General features: G+C 44.3%; 1 long non-coding RNA gene across 1 annotated transcript; it reads left to right on the forward strand.

The window, feature by feature from the left end:
* The first annotated feature begins 6,919 nt into the window (after positions 1-6,919).
* LOC307205850 lies at positions 6,920-8,953 on the forward strand. The gene is made up of 2 exons (XR_013834116.1): positions 6,920-7,211; positions 8,024-8,953. It is a non-coding gene; the product is annotated as an uncharacterized lncRNA (long non-coding RNA).
* The last annotated feature ends 2,386 nt before the right edge of the window (positions 8,954-11,339 follow it).

Consider the following 11,339-nt stretch of genomic DNA (forward strand, 5'->3'; position numbering starts at 1 on the left):
GGGGCGACGTCACTGGCAACCTGCAAATCGTGATCCGGGGTAATATGCTAAGCTTCCAAATGAAGGCTGTTTCTTCCTCCTCCTAAAACATTAAATTAAATTGCAAAGACGTCCATTGGAAGTCCTACAGCTTGGAAGCAGGGCTGTGCCTCATGCAAAATACATGCCACCGATCAGCAACAGCTACTTGTACTTGCTGATCCGAATTCATGGGATTATCGAGCTGGAAGGTACTTCAGTTTATGTCATATAGTCAGCCCTACAAACATTGGAGGGGCTATAGAGTAGAAGGAAACTTCCTGCTTAAACGTCTTCAGGAAGGGAGATCCCACCAGACTGAGCCAGTCTTTTCCACCATCTGGAAGCTCTTATTAGCTCAGCCTCCTGTTCTCACAGTGGCCAACCCTCAAGAAAGAAGGGCATTTTCACTGGCCAAGTTTAATTCACATCCATCAAACCTCCTTTGGGGAAGGTTCTCAGGCAGGGTAGAAGGAGAAATAACTTGCCTGTGCGAAGACCACCTGGTGGAAACCCTCACACATATGGTTCTTAATTGTAAACCATATGCTGATCTCCACCAGCAATTTCTAGATCAACTCTGTATCTCCAAATGGAAACCAGAGTTGGAGGTCGTACATTTTCTATTACTGAGGAATGATCAGGAGCTCACCAAGTTAGTGGCTAAATATTAGAAATGTTTCAACTTCCTTCCATTTCTTAACTTTTCCAGTTAAGATATCCAAATTTTCACAAGAGTTTGTTTTGTTTTTTGCTTTTTAAAGATCTTGTGAAAATTCACCAGCATCTCAGTGCAAAATTCTCCCAATGTAGGTGTCCCAAGACAGTGGACAACCGGGAGTCTACAAGCTTCATTCAGGTGGTCAGCAGCATCTATGTAAAAATATAGTGGTACCTTGGTTGTCAAACTTAACCCATTCCAGGAGTACTGTTTGACTCCCGGAACCATTTGAAAACCAAGGCGCGGCTTCCAATTGGCTGCAGGAGCTTCCTGCACTTCAGACGTTCAGCTTCCAAAAAAATGTTAGCAAACTGGAACACTTACTTCCGGGTTTGCGGCATTCGGGAGCCGATTTGTTCTGGAGCCAAGCCATTCGAGAACCAAGGTACCACTGTACAGGTAAAAACCATACAGCACTGAACACTGCACATTACTGTTGCTGCAATGGGGAGAAAAATAATTAAGTGTTCCACCAAGACCCTCAGTGGTTTTCAAGAGGAATGGGGTGGGGTGAATGGTTGGGAAACACGGTCCTGACATACCCATTCTTAAATATATGCACCTTTGCAATGCAATCTTCCCAAATACAACACAAATTTGCTTATGCCGTTTTCACGAATATATGCATTCATGTGCAAATTTCACCGCAACAGACACATTTTTGTACATGTTGCTTGGCTGGAGAGCAGCTTTGGAAAATTCAGAGATGTGTGAATTTTTGAAGGATGCCTGTTTTTTTCAGTTTGCAGGTTGTTTCGAAAAGTCCAAATTAGGTAGGTTCACCTTGAAAGGCTAACTGAATTGGATTTCTCCTCTATCACTCGGGCTTATCACTTGGAAGGTTATCCTAATGTTGGTGCCATAATCTGCTTTGCTACAGTTTCTTGCCCTCAAGCACAAAAGAGAACAAGTCTGCTCTGCCTTCTGCTCTTCAAATTCTCCAATACATTAGTGTATGGAATTCTTTTTACCAATAGCTGTGGCAATAGCCCCCAGCTAAAATGGATTTAGGGTATGTCTGTGCATAAACCCCTTGGTCTGATTTGTGGCTCAAATATGTAAATCTAGATGAGGACCAATCTGGTCAAGAATGATCCAGACCCTGTCTGACCTGATTTGGATCTGAATCAGGATCTTACAAATCTCTATAAATCCTATTGGTCTGCATTGTGAAATGAAAACATGTTGGAGGTTTTTGTTGGGGTTACATAGGGACATAAAATTGGGGGACACTATAGCCTCTCAAGAGGAGATTCGCCTTGCCAAATTTCAGAAGGGTAGTTCCATGGCTTTTCATACTAGACACATCTGAAGTATACAGTGTTTTAAAATTAAGATGGACATAAAGTTTTTGCTTTTGCACATAGAGATATGAAGTTGGCAAACTTGGTGGCCCCTACAGAGGGGATTAACTCTCCCAAAGTACAGATGAGTAACTTCAGGGACTGTCATTCTATCCAATCAAGTCCTTCTTATGGTTGATGGTTTGTGGTTACCAATTGGTAATAATAAACAGACAAACAAACAAACAAATGAACCGTCATCTATCTATTTGTTTTTTTAAAAAATAAGGCTGGTACTGGGGTTGATTGAGAAAGGACAGAAAACAAGCACAAGTTCCCAAAATATAGATGCACTTTTACCCTCGCAAGATTGAATGTATTGCCCTGGGTTGTACTTGAGGGACAATTTCTACAGATTCCACACACAAAAACGCTTATGTCCCTGTGGAGATGGCAGTACCGAATCAGTGGTGCATGCCCTTCTGGCTTGCCCTCTTTATAAAGACTTGAGAAATGAGATTATCACCCCCTTCTTGTTGTCCATTCCGGGTCACCCAGCCACTGCTACAGTGTCCTTTCTCCTGGCAGATCAGGAGAAGCAGGTGACAGCAAAGGTTGCAAGGTTTTTTAGCTAGGGCAATCAGAATAAGGTCCACTATTTGACTACTGATTCAGGACCCTAAAGCATGTTTTAGATAATCAACTTTTTATTTCTGTTCTTTGGTATATTGCATTGCTGTTTTGTTGCTATGGCCGATGGCTAACACAAATAAAGATTCATTCATTCATTCAAGAACAAGCTGAACAAATGACTCCCAACAGTTTAGCAAACACTTTTTAAGAATCAGAATTTACAAAGGGTGCCGCTGAGGGTGGAATTCAGTGATGGTAGGAGCTGTTTGACAGTGGAATGGAAGACCTCGGAAGATGGTAGACTCTCCTGCAATGGAAGTTTTTAAACCGAGGTTGGATGGTTATCTGTCAGTGATTCTTCAGCTGTGGTTCATGAATTGGACTAGATTAACCTCGAGACCCCATCCAACTCTATAGTTCCATGATGCTATGAAATATTTGCATCGCTTCCCACATATCTTGATTGGATTTGCAGAAGTTTGAATCTCAAAGGACAGCTGTGATTCAGTTCATGTATTCTTTCAGCAAATACAAATTAGACAGACTGTGCATTATATGGGCAGAATTTTGGAAACATAATTCATGGCAGAACTGAGAGAGTTCCCCTCCCCCTGGGGTCCAGGAAGCATATTTCCTCATCACCTCTTGGTAGGCTTGTCAGGTCAGAAGCATGCCAGACCCTGCAATTTCTGGGCCCACGAATGAGACCTAAGCAATGTCATGTGGGTGGCCCACCTTGATGTCAGATTAATTGGGAGAGTGGAAGAGGGCAGATTTCCGAGACAATCTGTGCAGTAATTTCCAGTTGGCTCTGCTGGGCTGAAGCTTGCAAGTCTTCTTAAAATATATCTTTTCAAAGGTGCTCTCAGCTCCTGAAGATTCAAGCCCTACACTGACCGCTTGAAGGCTGCAGGTCAGTCCTGAAGGTCTGGCACCCCAACTCCTTGGAGACAGGCCTGGAGAGAAGGGACAGAGCGAGTATCCAGAGTTACTTGGGACCAACCAGGAACAGGAGATACAGCAAGAGAGAAAACCTTTTGTTTTCTTTCTGCTTTTCAAAAACAGCTGTGGGGGAAATAACTTACTAATAGTGGCAAAAATCTTGCCCCAGCTAATTCCAGAGCAAGGCTGAGATGAACGCTTGCCTGCCGACACCTCCCTAAGTAATGTTCTTACTTGGTGTGTGGGTCCAACTGAAGATGCATAGATATTAACATCCATGATAATATCGTGCTTTGTATTTAAGTGGTTTTAATTAACATTTGGAAAGCCTCAGGAGTTCCTTTCATCCCAGAGAGCCTCGCCTAAGCTCCATGGGGTAACCAGGACGTGTTATTAAGTGTGATGACTAACCCCCTCTCACTCATTAGTATAAACATGCGAACAATCAGAATCAGTGAATCTGAATATTTTTACTCGAGAACAAAGGCAGAAATTGTATCCAGGTCTTCATCCTTGGGGTGCATATTCATGTTGATCCAGGATGCACCTTTAATTTAATTCAGGATGTGATTTAGGACCCTCTTGTTTTAGACTCACTTATCAGAAAGGCAGGGGACGCAGGTGGCGCTGTGGGTTAAAGCCTCAGCGCCTAGGACTTGCCGATCGAAAGGTCGGCGGTTCGAATCCCTGCGGCCGGGTGCGCTCCCGCTGCTCGGTCCCAGCGCCTGCCAACCTAGCAGTTCGAAAGCACCTCCGGGTGCAAGTAGATAAATAGGGACCGCTTACCAGCGGGAAGGTAAACGGCGTTTCCGTGTGCGGCTCTGGCTCGCCAGAGCAGCGATGTCACGCTGGCCACGTGACCCGGAAGTGTCTCCGGACAGCGCTGGCCCCTGGCCTCTTAAGTGAGATGGGCGCACAACCCCAGAGTCTGTCAAGACTGGCCCGTACGGGCAGGGGTACCTTTACCTTTACCTATCAGAAAGGCAGGGTATGAATGAAATGAAACAAAAATATGAAACAAAAAACACTTTACACACAGTTTAGACGTAATCCGAGGCAGCTCATTGACAAAGTCCAGCCACAATTCCTCTTGAACTTTCTCCAGAGGAGGGCAACGAAGACAGTGAGTGGGGGAACATAGAGGGCAGCTCCCATAAGGAAAGTTTTCTGCATGTAAAACAAGATGCTCTACCTGTGACACAGGGGCGTGGGAAGCTGCCTTATACCAAGTCCAATCATTGGTTCATCTAGGTCAGTTGTGCTAACACTGACTGGCAGCAGCTCTCCAGGTTGGTGGGCAGGGGTTTCCCTCAGCCCTACCTGGAAGATGCTGGAGACTGAATATGGGACCTTCTGCATGCAAGGTGAGTGTTGGATGTTGAAGAGCAATTGATTTGATGGCTTTCAAAGTCCCCTCAAACTCTAGGATTCCATGGTATTATTTATACCCTGTGCAGCTGGGAGTAACAGGGTGCCTGCCACTAATCTGTATTTTATTTTTTCCAACAGTGGAGCCGTGACACCTCCATTGTTCTTCAAGGAACAGTGGTTCCCAGTAGCCTCCTTCCAATAGAGCTAATTTAATTTCAAGCCGCACAACTACTAAATTACACCTGCGTACCTGCCAGCCCCGGGAGACAATGGGAGGGTGGCTGATGCCCTTGATACTTTTGCCTCCTCCTCCTCTTCCTCCTCCTCCTCCTCCCTTTTTAATGAAAAAGCAGAACAAAACAAGCACTATTGATTTGCCCTTGATTAAAATCTAGCCCCAAATGGGAGGCCAAGCCCTTTCGTTTGAGGAGGTGGAGGAGGAATGAAAATAGCCCTTTGCTGCCTTCAAGAAGAGTGTAAACACAAGGGCGTACTGGAGCTTTTGTTAAGGCCAGCGTCACCAAGCTGTTCGCCCCAGATCCACTCTCCCTGCCTCTCTCGTTCATTCTGCTATGCCTTACATGTCAATGCTGCCTTTGTAGGAGGTTGTGGTAGCCGACACTGTCAGGCACCGCGAGAAGTGTCCCATAGATGTGACAAATTGGTCAACTGTATGGCAAATGTTGCAAGGGATGCAGGTGGCACTGCGGGTTAAACCACAGAACCTAGGGCTTGCCAATCGGAAGGTCGGCGGTTCGAATCCCCGCAACAGGGTGAGCTCCCGTTGCTCGGTCCCTGCTCCTGCCAACCTAGCAGTTCAAAAGCACGTCAAAGTGCAAGTATATAAATAGGTACCGCTCCGGCAGGAAGGTAAATGATGTTTCCGTGCGCTGCTCTGGTTCGCCAGAAGCGACTTAGTCATGTGTCCACATGACCCGGAAGCTGTACGCCGGCTCCCTCAGCCAATAAAGCGAGATGAGCATCGCAACCCCAGAGTCGGCCATGACTGGACCTAATGGTCAGGGGTCCCTTTACTCATGTAAAAACATGCTGATTCCCGGACCGCTTCTCACAGTGAGGGAACCACCAGAAGGCCCTCAGAGCTGGACCTCAGTGTCCGGGCAGAACGATGGGGGTGTAGATGCTCCTTCAGGTATACTGGGCCGAAGCCATTTAGGGCATTAAAGGTCAGCAGCAACACTTTGAATTGTGCTCAGAAATGTCCTGGGAGCCAATGTTGGTCTTTCAGGACCGGTGTTATGGGCCTTGGCTGCCGCTCCCAGTCACCAGTCTGAGAGGTGCATTTTAAATAAAAGGACACATTCTACTCATGTAAAAACACACTGATTCACGGACTGTCCATGGGCAAGATTTAGAAGGCGATTGGGCCGGATCGGGCCCCCAGCCTTCATTTGCCTACCCATGGTTTATGCCATATGAGCTCCTTCATTCATGATTGTGAGCACCTTGTTGGGAGAGCACTCCAGGCTATCTGCAGCTCCCCAGATCTCCAAGTGTCCTCCGCTGAGCAAAGCTCTGGAAAAGGCACCCCCTCCTTCTCCAGGGTTAAACCACAGAGCCTAGGACTTGCCGATCAGAAGGTTGGTGGTTCGAATCCCCGCGACGGGGTGAGCTCCCGTTGCTTGGTCCCTGCTCCTGCCAACCTAGCAGTTCGAAAGCACGTCAAAGTGCAAGTAGATTAATAGGTACCGCTCTGGCGGGAAGGTAAATGACGTTTCCGTGCTTCTCTGGTTTGCCAGAAGTGGCTTAATCATGCTGGCCACATGACCCGGAAGCTGTGCACCGGCTCCCTCGGCCAATGAAGCGAGATGAGGGCCGCAACCCCAGAGTCGGCCACGACTGGACCTAATTACCTGGTCCCTTTACCCCTTTACCTTTTAACCTTCTCTCTTGACAAAGCAAAAGAAGGAGGCATTGTAGTTTTAACTACTATTTATTGACATTGTACAGACACAGAATCATGGTGCTCTCTCTTGTTCAGCTCCGAAAGAGAACGGGCAAAAGTGAAAGTACATCACATAATACATACAGAAAGGACTATATCCTGTTCTCACGCTTCCTCTCAGACAGACGGTGTGATTTCCACTAATCCCAAAATGTAGTCTCGGTGGAGTGATTTACTAACACGCCTATCTTATTTCCAGCCCCTGTTCCGTGTTCTGGTTCATTGGATTCATGATCCTGGCATTGCCATAACAGCTTCCTGTTTTCTCCAGCAAAGCGTGTTCTCCCTCATGGAGAGCACGAGTTGCGGTTGGGGCTGACGAGACACCTCACTGTTGCTAGGCAAATGGTTTGGCCATCCTTTAAGCAGGGGCGGGCTGTTACTGGGGAAATCTAGATGTTGCCATTTGTTGATTGACAGCCCTATTTGTTAAATTCAATGCACGCAGCGACGAACTTTCTCTTTTCGCTGCGTGCTTCGGATCACCCGTCCTCCCTTCCCTATTGTTAGGCTGTTTTCTTGACCTTGCTATGCCTGTCATGGGGTCGTCTGCTTTGGGGCAGGGGCCTGGTAGGAATTTTGTCCATTTCACTGATTATTGTGTGCCATTTGGGTTTTGCCTACTGCGTAGCAAATCGTCACAACTTGTAAGGTTGCAGTTAGGCATTGGTCTGGGAATTGGTTAGTGGAGGGGTATGGATTTGGCTGTGCCTGCCCCTCCAAAATGCTGCTGCTGCAAGTGTTTTCCGTTAAAGTAACCCAGGGGCTCCCCATGCTTTTGACCGAAACCCCCTGGCAAGGGGCTAGGGCCACGCAAGCCCCTGGGAGCATTCTGGGGAGAGGTGAGGCATGGTTCCCAGTCCCGTCCCTCTCCCCAGGTGACTTACCCTTTCTGACTTCGCACGGGGTGCGAATGTCAGAGCTGTCCCCATGCGGGGTCAGTTAGTGCTACCAATGCCTAAGCAGCCACTCACATTGCTGTAATTTGAATAAAATTGGGGCCAAAATTATGCCAAAAACCTTAAACAAAAATTAAGTGTGAATTGTGTTTTTCTTTGGGGGTGTCTTGGGGACCTTGACGCGCAAAAGATAATATTCGTCTCGTCATGACCTACCCAACCCCTCCTGTAAAAACTCCTGTTTGGGAGAGATATTCCCCCAAGGCTGTTTTCCATTAGAAAATAAAGTTGGGACAGATTAGCAGACATCTTAAACCAGTTGGCATTCCAGTAAAGAGCAATTTTGCCAAAATTATCAACCTTCGCCTTCCAGCTAATTTCCTTTCTCGTAGACCTGATGAGCCTAAGCAGCAAGCAAGGCATTTATGTATTTTGTCCTCCTTTCAGATGGGTGTTTGCTGTAAATAAAGACTGAACAGGAAACAGGAATTGCCAGAAGGGAAGTAATGTGATACTGTGATGTTCCAGAAAAATCAGTCCAGGTATTATTATATAAAATAATATCTGGCAAAATATCTCCTAGGAGGCAGGTGTTGTGTGTGTGTGACAACATTTAATAGCAGATATACAGCCCTCTTTTTATTCAAGTACATAACCAGTGTTAAAAAAGTAGATCAGATGAAAATATAAAAGAGTGTTCCTGCCACAATAAAGCAGCAATGATAACCATCATTTAAAAGCCATCATTTAAGAAAGACAGCAATGAACTTCTGATTCATCTCTTACCAAACAGACGACTCGAATCACAACTACAAATGCTCTTACACACAGATAAGTGGAAAGAGATGCAATCAACTTAATAGCAAAACAAAACAAAATGGGTGTGATCCAGTGGATTTTATAAGAATATAATATAATATCCACACTTATCTTCTATCCCATACTTTCTAGGCACGGGTTCACACTTTCGCAGTCAGTGCCTGGGTCTTGTTTGTTTGTTTGTTTGCTCTGCCACTTTCCCCAGGAAAACGTACTATTTAACACTGAATCAGAATGACAATTCAGGTTTTCTGCAGGTGGCCGTTTGCTCCAGTTCAGCACGGAAAACAATGGAGCAGAATGAATGAATAAATAAATAAATAAATAAATAAATAAATAAAAGCATTCAGACACAGACCTGGAAAACCTGAACCTGTGTCAAGAAATGCAGAAGTTGGTAAATGTGGATAAAAAGAGAGAGAGAGAGTTTTGGTTGGCTAATAATAATAATAATAATAATAATAATAATAATAATAATTTATTATTTATACCCTGCCCATCTGCCTGGGTTTCCCCAGCCACTCTGGGCAGCTTCCAACAAAACACTAAAATACAATAACCTATTAAACATTAAAAGCTTCCCTAAACAGGGCTGCCTTCAGATGTCTTCTAAAAGTTTGGTACTTATTTCTCTCTTTGACATCTGGTGGGAGGGAGTTCCACAAGGAGGGTGCCACCACTGAGAAGGCCCTCTGCCTGGTTCCCTGTAACTTGGCTTCTCACAGCGAGGGAACCGCCAGAAGGCCCTCGGAGCTGGACCTCAGTGTCCAAGCAGAATGATGGAGGTGGCCAAATGTATCTTGCTTGCAATTACCTTAAAGCTGTTCTCTGAGGGAGTCAATTTTCCCACTTAAAATGTGCTCCAGAATTCAGTTAACCTCAGAGTCCTTGAAAGAATATCATGGGCTTGACCGTGACTGGTCAGAATGCTTTTGCTTGTAACTGTCAAATAAATAGCATCGATCTGCACGTAGGTAAATAAATGAGTATGGAAGCAGAGCAGTGATTGAACAACCAACCAAATGCATACAGAAAATAGTAATAATGATAGTAATAGCCAAGATGTTCTACTTTTTCTTTTTTCAGATTTTTTTATTGAATTTTAATAATGATAAAACACACCAATAGGGAAAAGATGTGTGGTCTGTAATTGGAAAGGGTCCCGTAGTCTGAATTAAAACAAATAGGATTTTTTACTTTTAGTGTTCTTGTTTTTTATCAATATCTGTAACAACAACAACAGTTTTTTATAATAAAAAAGATAAAAAATAACCTTGGACTAGGTTAAATGCAGGCATATGCTCCTTATCTGCTAATAATAATAATAATAATAATAATAATAATAATAATATAATATTTGACTAAATTGCACTTTGACCTCTGGTCCTCTTTAGCTTAGGTTAGGTGTTTTCAAGAAGGGCGATTTGCCAAATGTTATGCTTTCTCATTGCTACAGAGTTTGTGCCACTTGTTTAATTGAGTAACTGAGTTCATTACCATGAAGTGATGATAATGGTATGTTCAGAAAGAAAACAATTAAGTTCAAGGGCAAAAATAAGATCATATGGATCAAACCTGGAACCATCTGTGTGAAAGGAATGTGTTTTACAACCCGAGTTCTTGCCCGCATGAATATGGAATGATGGGATGCATCACAGCGATGGTGGTGGTAACAACAACAACAACAACAACAACAACAACAAAACTGCTGCTGAGACTCTTTGCCAACATTACATTCTGAAGGGACTTAAAAATAACAACAGTGGGCTTTGAATAAAATTAAATTTAACACAGGTTTGGACATTCTTAGTGCACAAAAAGTAGTATGGAAAGGTGAAACACAAACAGAAAAAGTAAAAGTCAAAACAGGAATGCAGACACAAATACATGCACTTTTCCCTTACACAAATGTTATCAAAATGAGCCCCTCGTGTGCCTCTTGACAGAAAATAATAATAATAATAATAATAATAATAATAATAATAATACATTTTATTTACCCTGCCCTTCCCGGCCAGAGCTGGGCTCAGAGCGGCTAACACCAATAAAATCACAGTAAAAACATAATAGGAGAAAAGGGGGGGGGGCAATTTAAAATACAGGTTAAAATGCAATTTAAAATGCAGCCTTATTTTAAAGTAGCTGATAAATCATTTTAAAGTAGCTGATAAAATATAGTGTTGTATCAGTTTCCTCTTTTATCAGTTATTTATCAGCTGGTTGGCTGCCTTCAACCTTCCATCGCAACCCAACCCAACCCAGCCCAGCAGCATTTACATAATAACATTCTGCAGTTTGATGGGCAGCTGCCTATCACCCACCCAGATATCCTAGCCAAAGTAAACCCATTGATGTAGCAGCAAGTTACAGCAAGGAGAGTTCCTCTCTCCTTCCCCCACCGAAGAATATGTGTTCATGTGCTGCTCTCTTGACTTTGGTTGACTTCAAGAGCCTGAAGATGGGAACCCAAGCTGTGTCGTTCATCTCATTCTTATGGTTTCCCAAAAGCGACTGTTTGGCCACAGGATGAGAGTGTAGACACAGAGACAAGGACAATACAGTGGTACCTCAGGTTACAAGCGCTTCAGGTTACGTGTTTTCAGGTTGCGGACCGCGGGAAATCCGGAAGTACCGGAAAGGGTTACTTCCGGGTTTCTCTGCTCGCGCATGCGCAGAAGACCAAATCG

Source organism: Podarcis cretensis, assembly GCF_951804945.1.
Source record: "Podarcis cretensis genome assembly, chromosome: 16".
In the NCBI taxonomy this organism is placed as follows: Eukaryota; Metazoa; Chordata; class Lepidosauria; order Squamata; family Lacertidae; genus Podarcis; species Podarcis cretensis.